Source organism: Hemitrygon akajei, chromosome 2 (genome assembly GCF_048418815.1).
Source record: "Hemitrygon akajei chromosome 2, sHemAka1.3, whole genome shotgun sequence".
NCBI lineage: Eukaryota > Metazoa > Chordata > Chondrichthyes > Myliobatiformes > Dasyatidae > Hemitrygon > Hemitrygon akajei.
The window spans coordinates 17976744-17989242 of NC_133125.1; the positions used below are offsets into that span (position 1 = coordinate 17976744).

The 12499-nt window shown below is 41.9% G+C and overlaps 1 long non-coding RNA gene across 1 annotated transcript in view; it reads left to right on the top strand.

The window, feature by feature from the left end:
- The first annotated feature begins 778 nt into the window (after positions 1–778).
- LOC140737253 (uncharacterized) overlaps positions 779–12499 on the top strand; it is a 31652-nt gene continuing 19931 nt past the window's right edge. Inside the window, exon 1 of the long non-coding RNA XR_012101091.1 lies at positions 779–909. This is a non-coding gene — a long non-coding RNA (uncharacterized lncRNA). The remainder of the gene's footprint in view (positions 910–12499) is intronic.

The window sequence follows — 12499 nt, forward strand, 5'->3', positions numbered from 1 at the left end:
TGACAGTCAGCTTTTCTCCTGCATCAGCAAACAATGTTGTGAGAAGTGCATTTCCATGACACTTGAGTAAGCCTTTGAAATGTCTGCTTAATGTACACCCAATGACCACTTCATTAGCTCCTCCTGTACCTAATAAAGCGGCCTCTGAGTTTACCTTAGTGATCTTCTGTCGCTGTAGCCCATTCAGTTCAAGGTTAGACATGTTGTGCATTCTAAGTTGCTCTTCTACACACAGCTATTGTAACTCGTAGTCATTTGCTTTACTGTCACCTTCCCCTCAGCTTGAACCGGTCTAACCATTCCCCTTTGACCTCTCTCATTAACACAGAACTGCCATTCAGCGGACGTTTGTTTTTGTTTTTCGTAATATTCTCTGTAACCTCCTGAGACTGTCGTGCATTAAAATCCCAGGAGGTCAACAGTTTCTCAGATACTCAAACCACCCCGCCTGGCACCAGCAATCATAGAGATATTAATGTTGATATGATGTTTGCTTCCATGACCTCACAGGACGTTACAACTGGGACTGGTAGAAAGCAGAGGACTTTCAAGATAAAGATCATCAAGATGAGGATAGTGATGCACCATGGCAGATGGATCTTGACAGCTGCCCATCTGACGAAGAATACAAAGCTTGGGCTAAAGGAAAATCAGAATTTTTTTTTAATTAGCAAGACAGCATAGTACTGACTCTTCTATCCCAAAGAGCCTGTGACATCCAATTCAACCCATGTAACCAATTAATGTACTAATCCACATGTCCTTCGAATATAGGAGGAAGCTGGAACACCCTGAGGTAACCCATACAGTCACAGGGAGAACGTACAAACTCCACACAGAAATTGAACCCAGAACACTGGTGCTGTAATAGCATTATGCTAACTGCGACCCTCCGATGCCAGCCAAAAGGTGAGACTTAAATATGTAGGGGTAGTGTGGCTCAAACGAGAAGATAAAGTGTATTCAGGATACAGAGTGAACCTCATGCAATATAAATCCAAGGGTTGTGTGAATCTGTGTGGAATGGGTGAATGGGTTTGAAATGAGACTGGGTGAAATCAAACATTTGAATGAACCATCAGAGACAGAAAGGAAATGGTGAGGAAACTTTCTGACAAGAACGGATTTACAGTGCTAACTCAAAGTTCAAATTTGAGCTGTCAATTTATTATTAAAGTACATGTATGTCACCATACACATCTTGTGTTCTTGCGGGCATACATAGTATATTTAAGAAAGACCATATCCAACAGGTGGACATGCAACCAATGTGCAAATACAAAAGAGAAAAAATAATAATAAATAAGGAATGAATATTGAGAACATGAGATGAAGAGTCCTTGAAAGTGACTCCACTGGTTGTGGGAACAATTCAGAGATGGGGTGAGTGAAGTTATCCCCTCTAGTTCAAAAGCCTGATGGTTGAGGGGTAATAAGTGTTCCTGAACCTGGTGGTGTGGGTCCTGAGGCTCCTGTACCTTCTTCCTGATGGCAGCATCGAGAACAGACCATGACCTGGGTGGTGGAGGTCCTTGCTGATAGATGTTGCTTTCCTGTGTCAGCTCAATGGTGTGGAGGGCTTTACCCATGATGGGCTGGGCTGTATTCACTACTTTTTGTATGCTTTTCCATTCAAGGGCATTTGTGTTTCCATACCAGGCCATGATGCAACCAGTAAATATACTCTCCACCACATATCTATAGAAGTTTGTCAAAGTTTTAGATGTCATGCCGAATCTTTGCAAACTTCTAAAGTAGAGGCACTGCCATGCCTCCTTCACAATTGCAATTATGTGCTGGGCCCAGGACAGATCCTCTGAAATGATAACAATGAGGAATTTAAAGTTGCTGTCCCTCCCCACCTCTGGTGAGGACTGACTCATGGATCTCCAGTTTCCTCCCCATGAGGTCGATAATCAGCTCCTTGGTCTTGCTGACACTGAGTGAGAAGTTGTTGTTGTGTCACCGCTCAGCGAGATTTTCAGTCTGCCTCCTATATGCTGATTTGCCACTGCTTTTGATTCAGTTAATGACAGTGGTGTCGTCAGCAAACTTAAATATGGATTTGGAGCTGTGGTCAGCCGCACAGTCATAGTATAAAGTGAGCAGAGCAGTGGGCTAAGCACATATCCTTGTGGTGCACCATGCTGATGGTGATTGTCGAGGAGATGTCATTGCCAATCCAAACTGAATGGGGTCTACAAGTGAGGAAATTGAAGATCCAATTGCACAAGGAGGTATTGAGGCCGAGGTCATGAAGCTTATTGATTAGTTTTGAGGGAGTGATAGTATTGAATGCTGAGCTGTAATGGACAAAGAGCTTCCTGATGTATGCATCTTCACTGTCTAGGTGTTCCAGGTGAGTGAAGAGCCAATGAGATGGCATCTACTGTGGACCTGTTGCACCGGTAGGCAAATTGGAGTGGATCCAAGTTGCTTCTCAGGCAGGGGATGATATGTTTCATCACCAACCTCTCAAAGCACTTCATCACAGTGGATTTAAGTGCTACTGGATGACAGACACTGAGGCAGGTTACCACGTTCTTCTTGGGCGCTGGTATAATTGAAACCTGCTTGAAGCAGGTGGATACCTCAGACTGCTGGAGTGAGAGGTTAAAGATCTCAGTGAACACTCCAGCCAGTTGTTCAAGCACAAGCCTTCAGTACTTGGCCTGGTTTCACATCTGGGCTGGATACTTTCCATGGGTTCACCCTCCTGAAGTCTGCTCTCACGCCGGCCTCAGAGACTGAAGTCACAGGACCATCATGGGTGGTGGGAGGTCGTGAAGGATCCTCCACGTTTTGAGGGTCAATGTGAGCATAGGATGCATTGAGCTCACCTGGGAGCGAAGCCTTTGTGTCACCTATGTCGCTGGGTTTCACTTGGTAAGAAGTAGTAGTATTCCACCCCTGCCACAGCTGTCGAGCATCCTTCCATGATTCAGGGGTGATCAGGAATTGCCACTTTGCACATGATTTGGCTTTCTGGATATCGTACTTGCTCACCAGACCTGAGTGCCACTGATCGGTCCCTGAGCAGACTGCAGATCTCGTGATTCATCTAGGGCTTCTGGTTGGGGAAGACTCTGAATGATGAGCTCCCCGGTAAGGCATGGGCAATGCGATTTCACCATGGCACAGTAAGTGAAACACCCAGAGAAGTTTGAAGCAGATGCTGATTACCAAAAGGCCTGTGCCAGGATCTATCAATGAGAGAATGACTTGTGGAGGTTTCCTTGATGAATAGACCTGGAAGCAAGGTAACTGGCTGGTCAGAGAACTTGACCTGAGTGAGATATCCCACAGGGAAAGACATTGAGTCAGGGGGCTACTGAAAGACAGTCCCTTACAGATATTTTGATTGTGATGTAACAGATTCAGATTCAGATTTCATATTGAAATTTATTTATCATGTATGCATAAAAACATACAGTGCAATGCACCCTTTTGTGTTAACAACCAGCACACCTAAGGGTGTGCTGGGGGCAGCCCGCAAGTGTCTGGAGAATTGTAGCATGCCCACAGTGCTCAGCAAAACAGTACAGAGCATAACAAGCAACAAGACAGCAGCAGCAATAGAAGCCCCTTTCCCCTCTCCCTCCACCCCCACCCCTCACCCACATACACAGACAGTCCTCAAGCTCAGGGACAGGCATCCAGCTTCCAGTCTCCAATGTGCATTTGCTAAAGATATATTCATCATCCTGTGAATTGTTTAACCAGGTTTGCAGAATAACGGCCTCCGTCATGTCTCCCAATGTAGAACAGATCTTTCTACTTTGATTAACTGTGCAAAAGCTATTTCAGACCCGGAGATCTCCACAAGGAAATAAGACGATTAGGCATGAAGTTCCTACAGAATGGTTACAAGGTGAAAGAAGTCAATTGGGCTTTAAGAGGGCCTACAGGAAAAACAGGAACCTAACAACGAGGAGGAACCTGTTGCTACCACCTGTCTTCCCTGTATTTCCACGGTTTCTGGAAGGATCACCAGGATCCTGAAGATATACCAGATTAATACCATCCACAAATCCATAAGGAAGCTCAAATCACAGCTTATGCAGGTCAAAGATGACCTGGGACTCTGGGTGGCTGGAGTTTACAGGATTCCCTGTGAATGTGGAGCAGTGTATATCGGGCAGACAGGACGGACAGTGGAAACCCACATAAAGGAGCCCAGGAGTTGTATCTGTTTGTGCTACCTGGAGAAATTGGCGGTAGCAGAGCATTGTATTCACAATGGCCATAGAATTGGCTTTGATGACACAAAACGACTGTGGCATGCCAATGGCTTTTGGGACTGCCTGGTGGAGGAAACCATTGAAGTGAAACTAGAGGAAAAGAATTTTAACGAAGACAAAGGTCTCACTCTATGTAAAAACTGGAATTTAGTTGTAAACAAGGTGGGAGAGCAGGGACCTGATTGGATGAGGACTAACCAATCAGGAGGGACAGATGTCAGGGGTATCAATACCACCAGACTAGCAAAGCCCAGGCATCATCCCTGATGAAGATGACAGAGTTTGACATCGAAACTTTGGTTAAAATCAATACCCGGCTGGATGTCCAAGTGTTTATTCATCATATACGCCAGGAACATTTTTCTGGTTTGTGTAATTTTCAGGACATCACCATTATTATTACAGAAATCTACAACAAGATAAGAAGCTGAAGGCTCACCATCAAATATATTTGGTCCATGTAACATCAAATACGTTTGGTCCGCATGACGCTAATGTAAAAAATGAGATTATGAATTCTGGTGCAAGACTTAGCTTCTGGTTTGCAGAATTATAACAACTGGATGTTCTACAAGAGGACAGCTTTGTAACATAGAGCAGGCAAAATCCTAGAACATGCTGTGAGAGATGTCACTGGAGTTACATAAGTTAGTCAAACTAGGACCATTTAGACTGAAAATATCATAGCAGAGTTAAAGGCCTTGGAAATGGTTCAGAACGGGAAAGTCAGGGGAAGAATTTTGTGACTTCAAAGCAGGATAAAGGAAAGATCCAGAGTCAACAGAGAGTCGAAGTGGGAGTCAGGGTGGGAGACAAAAAACCAAAGCAGAAATTATTATGGCTGTGTTCAGATGATCAAGTAATGCACCAAACATGTAACTGTAACTAAATCTAGTAATAAAATTTAACACGTACCTTGGTCATTTCTGGGAAGTTAAACTCCATGTGAAATTTTACTGCTAAGTTTTCAGCATTCCAAATTGGATTTCCGTGCATGTACATGTGAACATTAATGTTCTATCAGGGAAACATCACTGAGTTTCATTGAGTCTCAGGTGCCCTTTGACCTCTTCTACTTGAACCGTTCATAGGAGAGGGGTCTAAAGCTAAATTTCCTATACTTAGAATTCCCATAGAATTCTCCTCAGCTCAGAGGAGAAACAAAAACTATCATGTCTTTGACTTGATTTGAATTGACAACACTAGGTAAGAATGTTCTATTTAAAGTACTTTCAGATAGATAACTGCAGCAAAGGTAATCTTTTTAAACATCTTATTGTGGAATTAAGTGGACACAAGACTATTCAATGCTAGCATTTTAGGATATTATATAGTTCGCAGCAAAAAGTTGAATTATTTGGTAAGAGTTTGACAACTTTATTCTGAATCCAGAATTTGATGTATAGATAGGACACAAATGGTTGATTAAGGTAACTCTTTGGCGACACTTTAAATGGAGCTTTTATTATGTTAGATGCAGTTCACAGATAACCTAAAGCATTTACTACTATCTTTCCATAGGACAGAAATGTGTTTAATTTGTTCGTTCACCAATAAACCCATATAAAAGCAATTAAATAAGACTGCTGGAGGTCATAACACTTCACAATTTCTTATTAAGACTCCAATGTAAAATTTGATTTGATGAACAGGTATTGTGTTTTAAGGTTAGCTAATAAGATGGGGGAAGAGTTCAAAGCAGCAGGTAAAAAAATCTTAGTAAAATAGTTGAGAAATTTCTTCAGGTTTTTTGTTAGATTATGCATTCATTAGTTGCCTCCTTTTTAAGCCACTGGGTTTTAGCTAAAACAAATAAGATTTTCAGTTTGTTCTTCAACCATAAAATATTCATTAAAATAAATTACTGTGATGTGTCATATGCACAATACATGTGGTCAGATATATATTTAATTTATGGAATACAGTACAGAGTATGCATAATTAATGCATTAAATCTGTATAATTAATTCATTTATTTTTTTTGGTTGATTCTTCATTGTTTTCTCAGACACATTATTCTAGTTTGGACTGAAGTATGGACCAGAATTTCTGAGGAATTCAAGTAGCTGTGTGCTTACAAATGGCCTTGTCTGGGTGCGTGTGCACACATGCCACCCCCTGTCGTGGCACTTCTTCTCTGCCACCTGTCCCACACCCCTCCCAAGGTCCTCCACCCTCATCATTCCCAACACCCTTTGCTCAGGCAGATATACAGGCTCACTCTCCACTCCAGGTTGACAAATACAACACTGTGCAAAAGTTTTAGGCACCCTGGCTATATATGTGTGCCTAAGGCTTTTGCACAGTAATGTAACTTGAGCCTTCTGCTTTATAAATTGTGAACCTTTCCTGATTCTCTTTAATTTAATCACAGCTTTCTGTGGTGACCTGAACCGTGCCTAATGATTCAAGCCTAACCGGTGTCTTGTACAGCTGTAGCATGCGTCCCAGCTCATGTAATCAATACCAGAGAAGATGAAGGCACATATTCTTCACCACCCCATATGCAGGTGTGTTGACACCTTCAGGAAATGTGTATCTCTATGTTCAGCAACACTCCCCATTGTCTGTGCTGGCTTAAATACATCTCTCTGCGTTTGTCTGACTAAATTAAATTCCACCTGCCATCTCTTAGTCCATTCTCCCAGTTCATCTGGATCCTATTATAACCACAGCAAACCTTCTTCACTGTCCACTAGTGTTGATACATTTCACTCTATGTTTCAATGTACATGTGATAAATAAATCAATCTAGATCTGAAACGTATCACCACTAAACAAGTCTTCAGTCCATTTTGAATCCGTTAGCTTCTCAGCTGGAGCTCTTTATTCTGCTTCTAACTGCCTGCCCTTTCCTCTTCTCCTTCAATATTTCCTTTTAAAATGCTATCGAATTTGTTTTTAAATGACCTTCAGTAAAGCAAATCATAGACAAGGCAATTACCTGGATGCTGAATGTGAGACAATTTGTTGGTCTTCACTATTTAACTAAAAATGCCACTAATGGGAATGATGTTCTAACTTAATGGTTAAATGAATTACCTGACTGAATCGAATCAATTTCCACTAAAACATCTTCAGGTCAAACATGCAAGTGCAAAAAATGAGGTCTTTTATCTAAGGCAGCAGCGGGGAGAAGGTTAAGATATATCTTGAAGACTTTAGAAAATTCCACAGTGATAAAAGGACGCGCAATGCTCCCAAGAATAACTACACCAGACACAGCTGAATATGAGAGATTATTTCAAAACAACTGCTAAACTCCAATAACCCAGCATCTTCAGGAGTTTGGTGATTCCAGACTGGCAGAACTTCCTGACTATTGAATATCACTCCTATTGATAGCACAGTGCACGTTTCATTAATTTTTTTCAACTTTCTGCTGTAGTATGTTTTCCAGTAAGCTTGACGAGTTTAAATGGAGTACAGGAATAAGAACCGGAGAATAAAAATGAAAAACAGGACTTCAATGGAAGCACAAAAATAATGTCTGAGTACGTGTGAAGCAAGTGTTGGAAATAGGGCCCAAGTCTGGGAAATAGAGCCCGGTGTATTTAAAGGGAATGTGGGTGTTAGAGCCCAGTGCATTTAAAGGGAACAAAAGAAATGAAATCTAGTGGAGCAAATGTCAAAAGATTGGGTTTTCCAAACAGTTAGAGAGTGGATTATTGGAGTTTTACACTACAGTGTTCTAACTAACATAGTTATATTTGTAATGTCTGAGTTAGAGAGAGGTTTGATCATTTGTAGAGAAAGGGCAAAAATGGTATATAACTCTTCATTTTTGACCATGAAAAGAGAACATAGAATATTATAGCACAGTGCAAGCCCTTCAGCCCATGATGTTGTGCCAACCTTTTAAACTACTCCAAGATCAATCTAATCCTTCCCTTCCTCGTTGCTCTCCATTCTTCTTTCATTTTTGTGCCTACCTAAGGATCTTTTAAATGTTCCTAGTGTGTCTGCCTCTGCCATGCACCCTACCGGCACATTCTACACACTTACCATTCTCTCGGTCAAAAAACCTGGCTTTGATATTCCCCCAATACTCTCCTCCAATCACCTTCAAATTATGCCCTCTTGTGTTACCCCTTTACACCCTTGGAAAAAGGCACTGACTGCCCATTCTGCCTGTACTTTACATCATCTTAGACACCTCGGTCAGATCACATCAGATCTTCCTTTGCTCCTAAAGGAAAAACCATAACTTGCCCAACCTCTCCTTATAAGACATGTTCTCTAACCCGGGCAACATCCTGGTACCTCCCCTGTGAAGTTTCCACATCCTTCCTTGAATGAGGCGTCCAGAACTGAACACAATATTCCAAGCGTGGTCGAACCAGAGTTAGATGGAGCTACACCATTACTTCATGGCTCTTGAACTCATTCCCCCAACCAATGAAGGTTAATATGCTAACTTTCTTAACAAAAAATATTAGTTTAAGATATAAGTATTTATCTTATTTCCTTAACTCTTTAGACCAGCCATTGAGTAGAATTTGGTGTCCTGACTGCAATCTTCCACCACCATTACCTTGTTTTTAGCTCTCTTTTGTACTTATGGTTGCAATCCATAACCTTCTCAAAGGCCTTTAGATTCTGCCATTTTCCAGGATGTTGAACAGTTCTGAAGACACTAGTGGGACAGATAGGTTAATTGTCGCTGACTTATATGACTCAAAATTTGTTGTTAAGCTGCCACAGTACAGCAGAAACACATAATATTACTATCTACTACAAAATAAATAGTGAAAAAAGAAATAATGAGTTAGCGTTCATGTATTCATTGATCTAATATTGGAGTTGTTCCTGAATTAGCGAGCGTGGGCCATTGGGTTCCTGAACCCTCTCCCTAATGACAGTAATGAAAAGAGGGTGCATCCAGGATGGTGAGGGTCCTTTAAGATGGATACCGCCTTCTTGAGGCACTTTCTCTTGAAGACGTCCTTGGTGGTGGGGGAATTGTGCATGGGATGTTGCTGGATGGGTCTACACCCCTCTGCAGCCTCTTACATGGGAGCCTCTATACCAAGCTGTGATGCGACCAGTCAGAATGCTGTCTGCAATAGACAATAGACAATAGGTGCAGGAGTAGGCCATTCGGCCCTTAGAGCCAGCACCGCCATTCAATGTGATCATGGCTGATCATCCACAATCAGTACCCCGTTCCTGCCTTCTCCCCATATCCCTTGACTCCGCTATCTTTAAGAGCTCTATCTAACTCTTTCTTGAAAGCATCCAGAGAATTGGCCTCCACTGCCTTCTGAGGCAGAGCATTCCACAGATCCACAACTCTCTGGGTGAAAATGTTTTTCCTGAACTCTGTTCTAAATGGCCTACCCCTTATTCTTAAACTGTGACCTCTGGTTCTGGACTCCCCCAACATCGGGAACATCTTTTCTGCCTCTAACATGTCCAATCCCTTAATAATCTTAACAGTCCTATAGAAATGCACAAGACATACCAAACCTCCTGAAACTCCTAGTTAAGTAGAGCCACTAGTATGCTTCACAATTCCATCATCCTTGGAAATATTGACAGCCAATTTCTTAAAGCTGTTCGCTCTTTCCACCGCTAATACCCCAATGAAAACTGGGGCATATCTTCTGGACTTCTCCTTACTGAAGTCTGTAAAGATCTCCTGCCCACACCCCCTATCTTTTTAACCACAATTTGATCAAGTTTGCTGAAATGAGCCTCTTTTAATTTACCCTACAACTGTTCTAGTTTCACAGTTTGCTTCATTAACCTGACCTACTGCACTACTAGTGGTACAAAATTTCCAATACAATATTCATTCTAACCAGAATTGGGGAATGTATAATAATTTAGTCAATCAGCTCTATTTTATGAGAATGGCTTTAATTTTGTCAGAAAGATATTGAGTTTGCTGGAAACTGAATGACATTTGGTCTGTCCCCATACGGTCGAAGAAAATTTAAAATTTCTGCAGTCAGAACTTCCCAAACCTTCTGGTGGAGAAAAGCTGTTGAGTGACAAATCTGAAATATGCAGCAGAAACTAAATGAGTTCTGTGTTTGCAGGTCTACAGTGAAATATTTAATTTTGTTGACCTATCTGGGCTTTAAACCACCCGTCTCATTGAAATACTGCTCATGTATTTTGTGCTATTCCCGAGAAATTAGCCTAATATAGTACAGAATTTTGCTGCAGGCTTTATAAGGAAATTGGCAAGGTTCTGTTATGAGTGCTAAGACTAAGAATTTCTATTTACGTTTAATTTGTGCAGCTTAATCAGCCGCTCAAAATGATCCAGATTCCTAATGCTTATTTATTCCGCAAATAAAAAATTTTGATCACACAGCGCAATGTAGCATTAAGTAACATCTATATAATAATAGGTGTAAAACTGTAAAGCGTTCTACTGTTTTAGCAGACAGTGTAATGGGAGAACTCATCATTACTTTTAATCCATATAATAACCATACATTTCAACACAAGGCTTTAGTACAGAGAATTACAGAGGATGTATGTGTCAGACTCATACATGGTTAGACAAATCCCCTGGATTGTTATTAACCATGATTCGGTTTTAAACTACGGTCAAGGAGGAGAAACACGAGCCTGAAGACCCACACTCAATGCTTTATCAACAACTTCTTCCCTTCCACCATCATATTTCTGAACAGTCTACCAGCCATGATCACCATTAGTCATTTGCAGTATTTATTTATTTTTATAACTTATTGTAATGTATGTCTTTGCACAGTACAGCTGCTGCAAAACAGCAAATTTCACAACCTATGTTAGTATTGTGCAAAAGTCTTAGGCACATGTATAACAAATGGTCATAAAGAGAGCAGATGGCACATTGGCCTTCGTAAATCAAAGTACTGAGTACAGGAAATGGGATGTTATGTTGAAGTTGTATAACGTTTTCACGGTACTGTGTTTGTCAATGTGCAGCAGAGAGTGAGATTGTAAATCTGGCAGGAACAGGGGATGTTGGGAATGGTGAGGGTGGAGTGCCTCGAGAGGGGTGTGGGACAGCTGGCAGAGGAGTGCCAGTGCCAGGGGGTGGTGCCAGTACAGACAGACTTGGCCCTGGGACACTAAGCAAAGCTATTTCCTTTTGAATAATTGGTTTATTGATCATTTCCGATGTCCCTCTGGTGCTACCCACTCCTTCCTCTCCCCCTTCCCCTTTTCCCAACTAGCTGTCTGCCCCTTCCCACTGTCAGTCCACAACAGAGACCCATATCAGCATCTTGTTTATCATCACTCAAATATATCATAAAATTTGGGGGTATTTTTGCGGTAGCAGTACACTACAATACATAAAATTTCTACAGTGCTGTGAAAAAATCTTAGGCACTCTTGCTATACATGTGTGCCTGAGAATTTTGCACAGTATCTGTACGTTAGTGATACTAAATCTGATTCTGATTCAGAAACGTAGGGTAGTGCAGATTCACCTGACTTCTTGAACCAAATGGGGCAGCACAGTAGCGTCATGCTAGTACAGTGCCAATGAGCTGAGTTAAATTCCCACCTCTGTCTGTAAGGGGTTTGCATTTTCTCGCCATGACCATGTGGGATTTCTCTGAGTGCTCCAGTTTCTTCCCACAGTCCAAAGGCGTATGGGTTAGTCGGTTAATTGGTCACATGGGCAGAAATAGGCTGCGTGGACTCGTGAGCCAAAAGGGGCCTGCTACCCTGCTGTATCTCCAAATAAAAAATAAAACTGAGCTCAGATACAATAAACATTTTGTCTTAGCATGAACTCCTTTTTTATTGAGTTTTCAGTTGTTATAATGAAAACATCTCTGAGAACAAAGCTGCAGAGGAGTATTGGGAAATGACAGCTTGAAATAGTTCTCTGTTTACTGCTTTCAGTTATGAAGACAAAATTATGGGCTGTGCACTCTTAGACTAAGATAAGATTCTAAGATAAGATAAGTCGCATGAACACTGGTATTTGGTACAGCACACAGGATGCACTCTGAGGAATGATACCGCTAATTGGGTCAAAGGTAAAGCGAGGTTGTTCTGGTGTGATACATAGAGCTCTGTCTCACTGACAGTGTTGAAAACCTTGCTGCAGCTCCTGCTTTTGCCCCCGTTGCGCCTGGGACGTGGTTGTCGGGGATCCGGTGTGGATCCTTGCTGCTCACGTTGTCGCACGGCGCAGGAAGTTCCCCTCCGGTCCAGCAGTCCAGTGGAGAGGGAGTCCACACGGCTGGAGTTGGGAAGGGCTGGTCAGGCTACACGGCACTGAGGTGTTGCTCTCAAGGCTG